The sequence below is a fragment of the Sorex fumeus genome, unplaced genomic scaffold (assembly GCF_029834395.1).
Source record: "Sorex fumeus unplaced genomic scaffold, SorFum_2.1 ptg000051l, whole genome shotgun sequence".
In the NCBI taxonomy this organism is placed as follows: Eukaryota; Metazoa; Chordata; class Mammalia; order Eulipotyphla; family Soricidae; genus Sorex; species Sorex fumeus.
Window position 1 is genome coordinate 10949168 of NW_026606108.1, and position 13536 is coordinate 10962703.

A 13536-nucleotide genomic window follows, 5' to 3' on the forward strand; every position below is an offset into this window, starting at 1 on the left:
GCTGGGCCATCACTGCTGGTCCGGGAGACTGCTCCGGCACCACTGGACAGGCTGCTCCAGAGGCTGGTCCCCTGGGGCCCAGTGAGGCCCTAAGTGGGCACCACCCAGCACAGGAGGGATGGGCCCGCAGGGTCAGAGATCCCGCAAGCGCGGGCAGGAGCAACTGTGGGACCCAGGTTCTCTGCTCTTCCCGGAGGCTGACTCTCCAGCCGTCAAAGGAGCTCAGCATTCAGGCGAGGCAGAAACATGCCCCGGGCGGAGACGGCCTGCCAGGGGTCACTCTTCAAGGGGACAGAGAGAGTGTGCGTGGCAGGCACTGGGGGGGAAGCCGGCAGAGCCACCGGGGAGGTGACCCGGGAGAGACAGCCACCACCCAGGGCCGCACGGCGAGGGACAACGTGGCACACCTGCTGGAACCACAGGAGTCCTCGGCGGGAGACCACAGCCCACCTGTCCCCCTCCTCGGAAAAGAAGTCCCTGTCTCTGCCCCCGGGGAGGGGCAACAACAACCCTCCAAACTAGAGCAGGTTCAAGCTCCTCCCTGGAGCTGAGGAGCAGAGCAGCCGCCACAGCCCTGCAGTGGGTGGTAGGGAAGGGAAGAGGGACACACGGCAGGACACAGCAGGGCTGATCCCATGACCCTGCCTGAGGACAGCACCGGGCCTCCCCTCCCCACCATGCCCTGCTCAAGAGCCCTTCCTGGAGGCCCCCCGGGCAGACACCATGACCCGAGAGCTCCAGACGAGGCACTTCAGGGGTGCAGCCACCCATCAGCGCTGAGCTGGACCCTGTCACACAGGCAGCGACCCTGCCCCAGGGTGAGCTCTGGGTCAGGGAGGGCAGGGTCCTTAATGCCACGAGCCCCTGCTGCTGTCCCCACGCGGGGCTGCAGGCGCTCGCGTGACCCACAGCTCCTGACCCCACTCTGAACTCTGACCCCGTCCTGCCACCAGGCTCCTGTCCGTGACAACTGCTGAGAAGCCCCAGACTGCCGGCGCCCGGGATGACACGGAGCCCTCTGACGGCCGAAGACCCCGAGAGAGTCTCCAGGCAGACCACAGAAATGCCTCTAGGGAACGTCGCACGGTTTCTGGGGCTCACGGGCTCCGTGTGCAGACGGGACCAAGGACACACGTGGCCACTTTCAGCAGGACTCGGGGCCAGCACAGGGTGAATCTGACACCAGCCCTGGCTGCCTGGGCAGAGGGCAGACGGCAGACAGCTGGGCCCAGCATCTGGCCAGGGGAGCCCCCACTGCCGCAGCCTGGGAGAAGCCCGCAGGGGAGCCCCGGTCCCACGGTGCCACTGCCCTGCCACACCCCCGCCGGTCTCATCTCACCAACTCTCGAAAGGGGAGCGACACCATCCCAGCCCCGAGGCCCAAGGAACAAAGGCAGCTGACCAACTTCACGGAGCTGTGGGGTCCAGCTTTCAGAAAGTCACATAAACATCCTTCGGAGAAACAAAAGTCCAACCTACTGACAACTTTTTTTGTTTAAAGATATCAAGAAGCCCTTTTTATAGACCAATTTCCCCCCTTCCACTTCTATTGTTCCAAATATCCTCCCCGGACCGAGAAAATGCAGCTGGTTTCCGTCTGGGGTTGGGGCTCCTGTTCCTCTCGGAAGCCACCCCACCCCTCCTTGGCAGCTTTCTCCCGGGGACACTCCCAGGCCTGTGTCCCTCCTCCCCTGCACTGCCGGGCTATCCCGGGCTATCCCGAGGGGACCCGGCTTGCCCGCTGCAGGTGGGACGGGACAGAGCTCTGGGCTTCACACCAGTCCGTAGTGTGTGGCCAAGTTGCCGGCCCTCTCGGAGCCCAGCTCCCAGGGAGAAACCAAGGGGCCCTGCACTGCCCAGAAAGCTCTCAGGGGCACTGGGGCGGGGCGGGGGGCGGCGGGTGGGAGAGAGGGAACCGTGGGGAATGTGCAAGGGCACTCGTCTTGCACCCGACTGACCCGAGTTCGATCCCCAACATGCCATATGCTGGTCACACAAGCACTTCCAGGAGTGATTCCTGGGTGCAGAGTCCAGGAGTCACCCCGGGCACCACTGGGGGTGGCCCAAAAACAAGAAAGAGAGAGAGAGAGAGAGAGAGAGAGACAGAGAGAGAGAGAGAGAGACAGAGAGAGAAAGAAAGAAAGAAAGAAAGAAAAAAAGAAAGAGGAGAGAGGAAGGAAGGAAGGAAGGAAGGAAGGAAGGAAGGAAGGAAGGAAGGAAGGAAGAAGGAAGGAAGGAAGGAAGGACTGCAGGGTGGCAGGCCGGCCCGATCTCCCACCCTGCACCCGAGACCCACTTCTTCTCATACTCTCTCCCGCTCTGGCTGTGGCACCTGGGCCTGTGCCCTGACCTGTCACAGAACGGCCAGACAGCCCAGACTTGCGGGGGAGGGCCCAGCCTGTGGAGCTGTGGGGCCTAACCGGCACCATCCCGCCCCCAAGAAAGCCCGAGTCACTCAGCACAGACACGACGGTGCAGACCCCAAACCCTGAGAAAACCACACTGACCTGTGCCCGAGACGTGAGCACTCCCAGCGAGCTCCTGCTCCTCCGCACCCTTACACAGCCCCACCACGGCTCTCGGGCCTCAGTGCTCCCATCTGTGAAAGGGGGGCAAAGAAAAAGACAGGATTATTCTGGGGATCACGCCAGATGCACGTGCAGGAAGGGCCAAGCGAGGCTGATAAGCTCCGAGGCCGTGTGGGTGGCAATTAGGGGATCATTCTGGAAACCACGGATCCGCTGACCGGCCAGGCTCCGCCGACCTCGAGGACCACAGCCGGTGCTTCTTCCTGCCGCCCGCCCTGGCGCCCCAGGATGCCCACACAGCCCTGGCCCTGGCACTCCCCAGGGCGGGCTCGTGGGCTGCCCTGGCCCCCGCTGGGCTCGTGTCCACTGCAGCCCAGGCTCGCTCCGGGGGAAGGGGTGGCCGTTCCCTGGAGCGGGCTGCAGTTCCTTGAAGACCGGCTAGAGACACTGGGTTTTCCTCCGTGGCTCCCACTTTTGCTAGGTGTCTGGAATGCTAAAGACCGCCTCATCTTGAAGAGCCCAAGGAAACAGGCAGATATTTCAAACATGAGCTAGTCAAGTGTTTCTCGAACCTAAGCATGCAAGCATGCTGTGCGCTGTTGTTGCTTGGCAGTGCCAGGGACGAGCTCCCTACCACTGAGGCTGGGCTACATCCCTAGCCGGGGGGGATAGGGCTATGGGTGGGGTCTTCTTAAAATAGAAAAAAAAAAGAAATAGATGGCTGGAGTGTGGATAGTACAGGAGGGGAGGTTTTGTTTGTTTTGTTTTAGTTTGTTTTTTGGGTCACACCCGGAATGCTCAGGGGTTACTCCTGGCTCATGCACTCAGGAATTACCCCAGCTCAGGGTGCCCAGGGGACCATAAGGGATGCTGGGAATCGAACCCGGGTTGGCTGCGTGCAAGGCAAACGCCCTCCCTGCTGTGCTATTGCTCCGGCCCCAGGAGGGGAGGTTCTTGCCTCACACACAGCTGCGGAAGTCACAATCCTGTGCCGAGTCCACCAGAATCACACATGGCCCCTTGAGTACCCGTCAGGGGGTACACCTGAGCGCCACTGGGTGTGGGCCCCTAACAAAAATAAGACAATAAACGAACTGCTGGAGTCACGCCGCAGTCACCAGAGTTCCTGGTTCTGGAGGGTTGGTGTGGTCAAGATCCTGCGCATTTCCAAAGAGTTCCCTGGCGGGCACACCACTTGGGCCGCCCACACGTCCACTCTGGGTGCTTAATCTCTCTTTTATAGCACTCCACGGATGGCTGCCTGAGTCTTTCTTTAGGGAACAAATTCCTTTACTTTGTTGGGAAAGAAAAAGGACCTTTCTTTTCTCTCCCGGAGTACGCTACTTTCTCTTGAGTACCCTCCCTCAATACAACTATTTTACTTCACTTAAAAAAAAAAAAAGTTCTCCAGCAGGGGGGCTAGTGGGGAAGACGCTCACCTCGCACACGACTAACCCAGGTTCAATCCCCAGCACCCTATATGGTCCCCTAAACCCTGCCAGGAGTCAGCCCTGAGCAACCACCGCAGGGGGCACCCCCAACCCCACTGCAGAGAGAAGTTTTCAGGCAATGCCAGTGCTACCCAAGACCAACCCTGAGAAGCACAGGCTTTACCAGGGGTGAAGCCAGGAGGGCTTCCCTGAGGAAGCGGGGGCTTTGGTCAGGAGAAGAGAGGAAGCCAGGGAGGGCAGAGCCCTGCGATGATGACATCTGCGGCTCTGCCCCCGGCCTCTGCCTGGGCACGCCGCTCTGTGCTGGGCTGCTGGTACGGACTAGAGGTGCCGTGCTGCGCAACAGCCAAGCCAGCCTCGCCCCAGCACCCTCCAAGACCTGCCCGGACAGGCAATCCTGGGCCGGCCTGGAAGAGGAGACTCCACCTTCCAGTGGGCCGGGGGCCAGAGCGCCCACCGCGCAACGCAGGAGCCGCTCCAGCCTCGAAGCACGTCCACCCTGTCTGGCCCCGACCACACCTCCTCCTCGCTCCAGAGACGCACAGAACAAATCCACTTCCGCCGAACCATACAGCCCCTGCAAAACCAGCAGACCCCGGGCGGACCCCCGAGCCTGGATACACTGCTGAGAGGTGACGTGCCCATCTCCTGCTGCCATCCTAGTCAGCACCAGCACCACAGCGAGTGGGGGCTGAGTGCCCCGGGAAGCCGGCGCGTCTCCTGAGGGGATGGGGAGTTAGGGCCCCCAGGTGCAAGTCTGGAGCTAAACACAGGCCCTCAGTAGTCCCCCAGGCAGCTAGGGACCCATTCTGAGCTTGATGCAGTTTCTGCCCCAACCCAGTCAGTGACCCAGTCCTGGGCCCGGCCCCTCCCGCTCCCCAAGGGGCCATAGTCTCTGCAAAGCCTCGGCTGGCTGCAGCCCTGGGCCCTTACCCGGATGACCGGTCTAGAGGGCGTCACGCAATCAAGCCTGCGTGCAGCCTGCACAGCCCAGCTGGTGCCAAGGGTCAGGCCCCCCCCAGTCCTGACACTGCACACACAGGAGGAGAGGAGAGGACAAACAGGTGTGGCAGAGAAGACGCCCTGACGGCTTCCTGGAGAAGACCAGCAGCTCCACACACCCATGCCAGCTGCCCTGACTCCTAGGAGAGTTTCACCATCAGAACAAGTCCTGCAAACTTTTTTTTTGCTTTTTGGGTCACACCCGGTGATGCTCAGGGTTTACTCCTGGCTCTGCACTCAGGAATTTCTCCTGGCGGTGCTCAGGGGACCATATGGGATGCTGGGAATCGAATCTGGGTCAGCCGTGTGCAAGGCAAATGCCCTACCCACTGTGCTATCGCTCCAGCCCCTATTTTTTTTGTTTGTTTGTTTGTTTTTGGTCTTTTGTCTCCAAAAGAACAGGGCCCTCCTAGGCCTGAACACCAGAAACAACTTCGAGCATCTCATTATCCTTGGACGGTGGGCCAGGCAGATCTGTCCATCTCCTGAGCAGAAGGAAACTATTACTATCCTCATCCGGCTGTCAGGAAATGCACTGGCTCTCCATCCCACAGTTGACCACAGCAGGGCAGGGCAGTGAATCAGGACCCCCGCCCTTGATGCACCCAGAACTCTGCCTCCAGAGCCCGCGGTTAGAAATGAGACCTGTCTTCAGGAAGTCCTCAGCCAGGTGCGGGAGACCCGGGAGCAAGCAGGGCAGGGCAAGAGCATTGCACAGTCAGGAGGGGCGGGATTAGGAAGGAGAGGGCGTCCTGCTGCAGAGGGGTGGGGGAGAGACAGGGAACAACTTGGTGCAAACACTTTCCTCTAGACGACAAGAGCTTGGGTCTGCTCTGGGCGACTGTGGTGACAGATGGCTCAGGCCCACCCAGGAGGCCACACGATCCAAGATATCCATGTCCACCCTTCCCACTGATCTCCAAACCACTAAGCGGAAGCTGGGGGACAGGCCAGATAAAGCAGCCCCAGACCAAGAGACCCTCTTTTTGCCTCTCCTTTGGGGAAGGGGATGGCCCTGCCCCTAACCCACTTACCCACTCCACCCACTCCTCCTGAAGCCGTTTCTTCGTTTCCTTCCAGAGGAAGCCTGATTTATGACTCAGCCTTACCTCCGGGGAGAGACAGTAAACCCATTTCTCAGACTTGGAAAAGAAAAAAAGAAAACAGTTTTCTTTTCCCATCCCGGGAATTCTTTTTTTTTTTTTTTTTTTGCTTTTTGGGTCACACCCAGCGAAGCTCAGGGGTACTCCTGGCTTTGCACTCAGGAATCACTCCTGGCGGTGCTCGGGGGACCATATGGGATGCTAGGAATCGAACCCAGGTCAGTCGCTTGCAAGGCAAACAACCCACCCGCTGTGCTATTGCTCCAGCCCCCAATCCTGGGAAAATTTTCCCCAATGGCCAGGCCCTGGTGACTGATCCCGAGGGAACCCTAAGGCTCAGCAGAACTTAAGACATTCCACCAGGCTAGGATTCTCATAGCTGGGGTGCTTGCAACGCCCAGGGGTGGCTCCTGGAAGCGGTCAAGAAAAGCATGGTGGGGCAAGGGTGGGGTCTCAGCAGTTGGAATGCTGAGAGTCTCAGGAGAACAGAGAAAGAGGCCATGCAGCCCCCGGGCACCTCTTGGCGTGGTCTGGCCGCAGTCTCGCACCCTCGCTCCCCTCCACGCCTCCCTCAGCAATGTCTTCGTTTGCCCAGAGCCAGGAGCTCCACCGCACAAGGCAAGACTGTGCCTCTGCTCACAGACAGCTCTGCAGGGACCCAGGAGCAGGGCACGGCCACCCACACCACCTGGCATGACCCCCCACCCTCAGCAGGCTCCACAGCCACTCTCAGCCCCACCGTGGGCCTCACAGGAGAGGGGTGGGGCTGAGATGGGCTGAGGAGCTGGATAAAGCCCCCCCAACTCTCCGGCTCCCCGCTGGACAGAGGCCCCCCAACTCTCTCTGTGAGCTGAACTCCACCAGACCAGGACAAATGGCCCCTGGCGGGGTGGTACCACCCAGAGGAAACAGCTCGGGCCTGGGTTCAAACACTGCACAAGAGCCTAGGCCTTCCCATCTATTTTTTTGTTGGTGGTGGTTAGTTGGGTTGGTTGGGCCACAGCCAGTGGTGCTCAGCGGTAACTCCAGGCTCTGCACTCAGGTGTCACCCTTAGCAGGACCCACACGGGATGCCGGGGAATTGAACCTGTGTCAGCTGGAAACAAGGCGAGCGCCCTACTCGCTACAGTATGGCGCCAGCCCCACGTCCCCATCTAAAACTGGGGCGTGGGGATCGACAGTACAGCAGGTAGGGCGTTTTCCTTGTATGCACCAAACCCGGGTTCCATCTCCGGCATCCCATATGGTCCCCCAAGCACGGCCGGGAGTAATTCCTGAGTGCAGAGCCAGGAGTAACCTCTGAGCATTGCTGGGTGAGACCCCAAAAGCAAAAAATAAATAAATAAATAAATAAATAAATAAAATAAAACTGGGGCATGGGGATGAGGGGAGAGGGGCAGCAGTGGCAATAGCGGCTTCTCTGCAGGGCCCCTGGGCGATTTCAACGGGCATCTCTAAGGAGCCTGGCATATGGCAGAGGAGCAGGCCTCAACTCGGTGAGCCCTCCTGATAGGCCTCTCCGCCCTCACGCCACCAGCTCAGGGCAAAATCCCAACTCCCGAGCAGGACACGGCCAACCTCCCACGTCAGAACCCCTGCACCCCTTTCCACAGCCTGCATCCTCACAAACACTTCCTGCCCCCGGAAGAGCCGTGCCCCCTCTGCAGACCTCCCCGCGCCCACCTCTCCTGGACCACATCCTGCCTCTTCAGCACGCACCGGGCCCTGTCTCCCGCTCGCCCCGGGGCCACGCGGCCTCTCTGGTCCAGAGGCAGCACCTGGCCGGCACCCCGGCTCCCAGGCACTTACCATACATATTTCACAAATTAGCCTAGCGTTCCATTCCGAGTAAAGAATGTCCAAGTCCTGCAAACCACCCAGATGACTTCAAGCCATACTCAACGCAAATTCCAAGCCAGCGGAGGCTGGCCCAGCCCTCACAAACGTGCAGGGCTGGCTCTGGCCCCAAAGGACAGGAGGGAGACGCAGGAGGCAGCAGGGACAGAAAGTTCCAGTGGTGCAGACCCAACCATGCGTCCAAGTTCCGCAGATGCAGTTCGCCAGGTGGGCCCCTGGCTTGCAGGTCTCTCCCTGCACCTGCTGGCCTCCCGAAGGGGCCTCTCCCGCCCGGCAAGCATCGCAAGGAGTGTCTGTCCCCAGCCCCTCCTCTGGGGCACTGCTTTTCCAAATCCTCTCAAAGCCCAGCCACAGAGGGGGCTTTCCAGGCTCGTCCTACGCGGTGACATGGCTGTTAGCGTGGAGGCCCGGCCCCTCTTCCCAGGGTCCAGGGGAAGCCCACGGGGGGTGAACAAAATTCAGACTCGCACGCGAATAGCCCACAGAGCAGTTCGGAGAGCAGTTCACACACCTTTCTCCTCCAACAACTCTTCTTTCCCCGGGAGCTGGAGCAATAGTACTGTGGGACGGGCACTTGCCTTGCACACAGCCAACCCAGATTTGATCCCCCCCCCCCCCCGCACTCCTAGGGTCCCTGGAGCCCACCAGGGGTGATGCTCTGAGCAGAGCCAGGAGTAAGCCCTGAGCACTGGCAGTCATTATTAGCAAACACTGCTTTAGGGTTTGGTGTGGGTTTGGTTTTGTGGTGGGGGTGTGGAGAGTTGGTTGGTTTGACTGATTTTTTGTTTGGGGATGACACCCAGTGTTGCTCAGAGCTTTCTCCTGTCTCTGCACTCAGGGATCATTCCTAGAGGTGCTCAGGGACCATAAGGGTGACAGGGATCAAACCAGGGTGGGCTGCCCATTTTAGGCTTTTCAAGAAACTGTTCAGACAACACTCCCCCCACCCTCCACCCCACCCCACCTCCACATATACACATACATACACCGCCCAAATCAGAGTCTGATCAGCAGTAAGACATAACCCTCACCAAAAGTTTCAGCCAGTACAAGTGAAAGTCTGGGCTACCCGTGGGCACTTACTAAAGGCCCACAGGAGACCCCTGCTCAGAAACCCATTACTACACCCTCATTTTCCATTCGGGTTGTGCAACCCTGACACTGGCTCAAAGTTCACCCCATTGCTTCATGGGGACTTGGAGCAATGAGGAGGACCCTGCAACAGGACAGTGTCCCCTGGCCCTAAGCTGCACTGTCCCAAGGTTCGGCCCCTGGATGGGACAGTGGCCTGGTCTGAGCGGAGATGAAAGGCGCACAGCTCCCCTGGGTGCTGGGGAGAGGCCTGTTGACAAAGGCACCAGCTGTCCGCAGCCCAAGCCAGGGAGATGGCCCCTCCCGGCAGCACCCGCACCAGGAGAGCCGACCTGCCGTGCACCCGGCCAGCAACAGGACCCGGCCCTCATGCACTGGCCCTCGTTCCAGCAGCCCACACGCCAAACCAGCACTGGGTGTGAGGAGCATCCCTGGGGGTGAGGATCATGGGAGGGGAGGGGGGGCAGAGTCCTGGAGGGCACGACTGAAAATGAAACTCACTGTGGTGGTGTGGCGTCAGGGACAGCCTACAGCAGAGACTCAGCTGGGGGTCAGGGGGCTAGTGCTGTGGCCATAGGGACAGCCTACATCAGACTCTAGCTGGGGGTCAGGGGGCCAGTGCTGTGGCCACAGGGGCTCAGTCTACAGCAGGCTCTAGCTGGGGGTCAGGGGACCCGTGGTATGGCCACATGGACTCAGCCTACAGCAGGCTCTGGGCTAGGGGTCAGGGGACCAGTGCTGTGGCCGCAGGGGCTCAGCCTACAGTAGGGTCACAGGTGGGGGCCAGGAGCCAGCCCAAACCCCACACCACCTCCTAACCCGGCTCCCACTCAGGGTGTGCGCCCTGTAAAAACTCACTGGGATCCCATATGGGAAGCAAGTGCCCGGGCACACATGCTTAGGGAAATACTTGTTGAACATAAGCATGCCATCATTTCTTTACTGGGGTGTCACCGCGCGGCCCCTCCCTGCCAGGACAGATACCACCCCTGGCCCCCATTCTATAGGGGAAGACACGGAGGAGGCCGGGGAGAGCGGTGAAGACACAGAGGGCGCGCACAGCTGGGGAGTGACAGCCCCAGTCTCCCACTCGAAAGCCACTCAGCGCCACACGCAGAGGGCAGCACGCCCTGGGCCAGCCCGGGCACTCTGGGAGGGTCCCCGCTCTGCCTCCTCCGCCGGGTGCCTGGGGGTGGAGGGCGCTGAGCCGAGGGGGTCTCTAACGCGCCCCTCCCCCCTCCCTCCCGCCCCCTGCCCCCTGCCCCTGCCCCGGGGCCTGGCTCCCGGCCGGGCACGACTGACCTGGGGCTGGGGGCCCCGGGAGGCCCAGCGCCTGTGCCCTACGCGCGTGGCGGGCATCAGTAAGGGGCGCGGGCCCCGGGCGCCGGGGAGTTGCGAGCAGGCCCCGACACCGGGTCGGGCCGCCCCCCTTCCCCTGCGCCTTCCCGCAGCCGAGCCGGCCCGGCCCGGGCCCCCCCGGGGCCAGACGCAAGTTTGCCCGCTCGGGAGCGGGCGGGGCAGCGGGCAGCGCGCGGAGGGGCGGTGTCCGGGACCCCCGCCCCGCCGGCTCGCCCCCGCGCCGGGCCCGGCCGCCCGCGCCCCGCGCCCCGGCCCGCGCCCGCCCGCGCGCCCGCCCGCCCGGCCCGCCGCGCTCACCTCCCCGCGGCCACCCCGCCGCGGCTCCCGCGCTGGCCGGCGGCGCCCGGGCTCGGCGTCCCCCCGCGGCGCCCGCGTCTCCCGGCCGAGTCGGGCCGCCCGGCGACCACGTGACGCGGCTGCCTTTGACCCCGGGCTGGGAGCGCGCGGGGAGGGGCGCGGGCGGCGGCGGCGGGGCCCGGGAACAAAGCCCCGGGGGGGCCGGCGGCTCGCGGGCCCGGGGGTGGGGGGCGGGGGGCGCCGGGGCTGCCGAGGGACCCGCCGGGAGACAAAGAGCCGCTCCCGCCGCGCCGCGGGACCCCGCCCCGGGCCCGGGCAGCCCCCGTGAGTCTTCTTCACCTCGCCGCCGCGCTCCCTTCCCGGGTTCCCTGCCCGCCCCCCGCGCCCGAGGGTCCCCGCGCCGGGCGGCCCGGAGGCAGGTGAAGGGTGGGGGGGACCTGGTGCGATGCGCCCCTCGCGGGGAACCGGTGGCCCATCCCCGCCGTGACTTCAGCCGGCTCCGGTCCTGCGCGTCCGCGGGGTGGGCTGTGCGCGCGGGGCGCCGGGCCGGGAGAGCCGTGACGGTTTGCGAGGCGGCTCCTCCGCCTGCGCCCGAGCCCCCCGGGCCTGCGCGGGCCCGAGCTGGAAGGCCCGGGAGTCCCTTCTGCAGAGTGGACTGATGGAGATGGGGTGAGTTTTCAGAAGCGCCTGGCCTGGGCTGCTGCCCCTGCCCTAGAGGTCCTGACCGGGGGAGGATGAGGGCGATTTTGGAAACAGGAGTTTGGGGGTTTCCTGGGCACCTAAGAAGCTCCAGGTGAGAAGCTGAGAAATATTTTTGATAAATATGAGCAGCTAGGGGTCAGAGCCATAGTAGAGCAGTAAGGCGTTTGCCTTGCACATGGCCAGCCCAGGTTGGATCCCCGGCATTCCGTATGGTCCCCCAAGCACCACCAGGAGCAAGGCCTGAGCACCACGGGGTGTGGCCCAGGTATCAAAAAAAAAAAAAGAAGAAAGAAAGAAAGAAAGAAAGAAAGAAAGAAAGAAAGAAAGAAGAGGAGCTAGAACAGAGCAGAGGGAGGCAGAGACCACAAGCTTAGCTCATGGAACTCACCCTGGTGCCCCCAAGGGCCACGTCCTTGTGCTCAGGGTTTGGACCAGCTCTCCACCGCCGCGGATGCTGAAGCTGGAGCTTGCAGAGGGACTGAAGAGTAAAACCAGCTTCCTGACCGCAGATACCCCTGTGAGACAGCTTTGTATGGAAGACGTGTGGTGAGACTTATCAGCTTAGCCTCACAGTGATGACCCCAAGCCTGAACTGTGGGTGATCCCTGCACCAGACCCCCCCCCATCAGTTTGGCTCGAGAAATCAACTTCACCAGAAAATCCCCTTTTACAGTCTCTGTTCTGGTGACTAATGATTTAAACTGCACCCCAAGTAGGTTAAACAGGTTCTGTGGGGCCACAGAGACAGTCCAGTGGGTAGGACACAATTCAGCCCAGGTTGGACCCCCAGCACCCCATCTGGTCCCCCCAACCCCCCAATACCCAAAGTGGTCCCTGAGCACAGTCAGGAGTAAGCCCTGAGCACCGCTGAGTGTGGCCCCAAAACTAAAATAAATACATTTTTTAAAAATGGGGGGGGGGGCTGGAGTGATAGCACAGTGGGCAGGGCATTTGCCTTGCACGCGGCCAACCCGGGTTCGATTCCCAGCATCCCATATGGTTCCCTGGGCACTGCCAGGGGTAATTCCTGAGTACATGAGCCAGGAGTAACCCCTGTGCTTCGCCAGGTGTGACCCAAAAAGCAAAAAAAAAATTGGGGGGCGGGGAGGGGGTTCAGGCCCAGCGGTGCTCAGGGATTGCTCCTGGCTCTGCACTCAGAATTACTTCTGGCGGTGCTCAGGGGACTATATGGGATGCTGGGGATTGAGCCCAGGTCGACCGCATGCAAGGCAGATGCTCTCCTCGCTGTACTATTGCTCCAGCCCCAAATAAATAAAAATTTCAAAACAAACAGGTCCCAAGGACTTTATTCCTGTTGGTCTCTGCTTCGGGCCTACATCCCTGCACCTTCTTTATGCCAGGCCCAGGCCCCTGATCAGGTGGAAAACAACATCCATGTTCTCTCACAAGACATATTGGGGCTGAGGACCAGGCTGCGTGGGTCACAGTAAGAGGAGCAGAAAGAACTTTGAGGAAGGCAGCCAGCTCGGGAGAAGAATGGGTCAGAGACTGAGGTCAGCAAGGAAAGGTGGCACAGGAAACTCCGGGTGCAAAGGCCACAGGGGAAGTGCTGTAGTGCTGAGGACAAGTGGGGAGGGGGAGGGGGGAGGGAGGGGCAGTGAGGAAGGACTGGGGGGAAGCAGCAGGGAGGAAAGAATGAGTGGAGAAACTTAGACAGGCCCAGCAGATACCAGCCGCCCTGAGCAAGGGCTGGCGGATCGGACAAGGCCCTGAAGTGGGGAGAGAAGGCAGAATGGAGAGAAGGCAGGCGGAGGGAACAGGCACTGTGGGAGTGTGGGGAGTCAGAATCTGCCTCCTGGGTCCAGGGCTGCCGAGTCACCCCTGGAAACTGCCCATCCCGAACAGGCTGCGGGGCACAACTGTGGACCGGGGTCGCTGCCTTTTCCTCTTTTGGGGATTGCTTTGTTTGGGGTTGGTCTGTATCATGGAACACAGTGGACAGTGCTCAGGGGGTCCCTCCTGGCACTGCTCAGGGGACTGTGCTGTGCCAGCAGTCCCGGGCCCCTGCGTGCACAGCATCCGGCCTGTTGAGCCCTCCCTGGGATCCACTTCCTACTCTTCTTTAGTTTTCAAAACTGCTGCTCATCAAGGCGACCCCCGAAGCTCACCAGAAAGCCTATGAAG

At 61.5% G+C, this 13536-nt stretch overlaps 2 protein-coding genes across 2 annotated transcripts in view; one reads left to right on the top strand and one right to left on the bottom strand.

The window, feature by feature from the left end:
* The window catches only part of NDST1 (N-deacetylase and N-sulfotransferase 1), a 50908-nt gene extending 40110 nt beyond the window's left edge, over positions 1-10798 (bottom strand). Inside the window, exons 1-2 of the mRNA XM_056124517.1 lie at positions 10690-10798; positions 2508-2599 (exon numbers count right to left, since the gene is read on the bottom strand). The gene's annotated coding sequence lies outside the window, so the exon portion shown is untranslated. The remainder of the gene's footprint in view (positions 1-2507; positions 2600-10689) is intronic.
* A 190-nt stretch (positions 10799-10988) lies between these two features.
* RPS14 (ribosomal protein S14) overlaps positions 10989-13536 on the top strand; it is a 35775-nt gene continuing 33227 nt past the window's right edge. The window contains exon 1 of the mRNA XM_056124600.1: positions 10989-11013. The gene's annotated coding sequence lies outside the window, so the exon portion shown is untranslated. The remainder of the gene's footprint in view (positions 11014-13536) is intronic.